This window comes from Ailuropoda melanoleuca, chromosome 13 (genome assembly GCF_002007445.2).
Source record: "Ailuropoda melanoleuca isolate Jingjing chromosome 13, ASM200744v2, whole genome shotgun sequence".
Taxonomy (NCBI): domain Eukaryota; kingdom Metazoa; phylum Chordata; class Mammalia; order Carnivora; family Ursidae; genus Ailuropoda; species Ailuropoda melanoleuca.
Genome location: NC_048230.1, coordinates 56,826,532 through 56,828,950, shown reverse-complemented (window position 1 = coordinate 56,828,950; position 2,419 = coordinate 56,826,532).

Sequence of the window (2,419 nt, the reverse complement as noted above, 5' to 3'; positions counted from 1 at the left end):
GCACAGACAACTGCACAGCCCCAGCCGAGGCTGCCCTGCTTCTGCACTCACCACCCCCTACAGTCCCTTCTCAACCCAGCAGCCAGAGAGATGGTTCTGAAGTTCACATCTCATCATCCCTTAGCCTGGTCTCTGGAAGGGCCAGGGAGGGATTCGGGTGAGGCAAATTTCAGGTCACATAATGTCAGGAGACCCTGGCTCTCAGGTGAGACCCTGAGCCTGCCTGGCCCTGATGGCGATGGCCCCTATAGTTCTCACCTGAGGCTTCTCACAGGCCCTGGGCCCGGGCATGCTGTGGCTCCCTATGGCCGTCTAGAAATGTCCAAAGTCCTGAGCAGGTCTTGGAATTCCTGATCCAAACCTGCTGGCCTTCCATCTCTACTCCCCCACTCCTCCCCTTCCCCAGCCCAGCCCGCTGTGCCCAGATCGCCCACATTCTTCCCACCTCTGGGCCTTTGCTCAGGCGGTCCCGCCCACCCAACTCCACCTTTCCCCTGACAAAATACTGTTCAGTGACCAAGTGTTCCTCACTTGACACCTCCCCCTGAAGCCCCACTGGCTTCCTCCGCTTTGATCCCAAACTTCTCAGGTGCATGGATCCTCCATGGCCCCCATGGGGTCTGCTCCTTGGGGACCTTCCAAAGCATGAGTGCCATATCCGTCTGGACTCTCTCTGCCTCCCTCGCCTGCGCAGGGTCTGCTCGGAGCAGCTCAGTCACCACAGCAAGAACAGACCCACAACTGACTCTCTCCCAGCAGAAGGGACTTCTGAGGCAGGCAAAGTCTTCAATTCAGGCTGGGGATGGAGGTCCGGACAAAGTCGGGAGAGGTTTCTGTGTCCCTGCAGTCGTTGTCAGGCCTTACGCCCCCTGCCTGTGCCCTCTCCCCTCCCTCACTTGGCCCTGGGCTCTTAATGAACCCTTCTCACTGACAGAAGCATCAGGAAGGAAGGAGCGGGCTTCCAAGGTTGGGCTGGGGAACCCCCCGCATACCTTCTGCTGCTGGCACCCCTCCCCCAGGCTCCCTGAGAAGCTGCTGTGCTGGGTGGGGGATGGGGTAGAGAGGAGGTGGGAGGTGGCTCTCCGTACCTCACCTGGATTCATGGGCACTCACCAGTGCGGAACACGCCCCAGTGTCCCCTACTGTCTCTCTCTCTTTTTTTTTTTTTAAAGATTTTATTTATTTATTTGACAGAGATAGAGACAGCCAGCGAGAGAGGGAACACAAGCAGGGGGAGTGGGAGAGGAAGAAGCAGGCTTCCAGCAGAGGAGCCCGATGTGGGGGCTCGATCCCACAACGCCGGGATCACGCCCTGAGCCGAAGGCAGACGCTTAACCGCTGTGCCACCCAGGCGCCCCCCCCTGCTGTCTCTTGACCCAGGCATGAGGCCAGCCGCGCTCATAAACTCACGGGGCCTCCTCCTATTCACCTAAAAAAGTCCAGGAAAGATGCTCGTTTTGGCTTGGGTCCTTTTGCAGGTGTTGCCAATTGCTCCGGCGACAGGATGCGGAGTTCTGATTGGCCAGGCCTGGGTCACGTGCCCATCTCTGGCCCTAGGGCTGGGCGCCACCCATCAACCTGGATCCCCTTTCCTTGCCTCGTTGTAAATTAAAAGTCAAAGCAAGTGAAGGCAGGCCTGAGGCTGTATGGTATCAAGGGATGCTTTTCCCGATCTAGAGCTCAACTTCTCAGTTCTTAGCAGTTGGATGTGTTTTTTCTTTCTAATTCCCCTTTCACTGAGACTGAGGCTCTCCAAGGTTCCCCGTTCAGGATTCTTGGTTCCAATTCCCTAAAGCTCAGTCTCCCCTCTCTGGAGGGGATAGGACATAAAGCCCCCAAGTAATGATTAATTACAAAGGGAAATAGTAAATTACAGAAACACTTCTGCTCAGCTTAGCAAGAGATCAATGTGAACATCACCAGTAAATGATAGTAATAATAATCAATAATTGTTAATAATCAGCAGTGTCCCGTGCTTCCTGATAAGGTGTAGCTAGAAAGTACAACGTCCCTTCTGTGGCTCTAACAAAAGAACCCAACTTGAGTCTGTACATCGGGAAACACCAGGCTGACCCCAAAAGGAGGGACGTTCTGCAAACTGACCTGTACTCCTCAAAGAATATCGAGATCAAGAACGGAACCTGTCCGGTTCAGAGAGACTGGAGAGACTTGATGGCCACATTCGATCCCGGATTGAGAAAAAAATTGCTATGAAAGACTTTACTGGGAAAATTGGCAAAATGTTTACAGATTTTATATCGTATCTGTGTTAAAACTGCTGAATGGGAGAGCTCTGTGGTTGCACGAGAGAATGCCGTGACTCTCAGGAAATGCACTCAGATACCATGATGCCTCAGGAAGGAGAAAGAGAAGGAATGATTGAACGCACGAACACCTGGTAAATCCAGGCAGAGGGTTT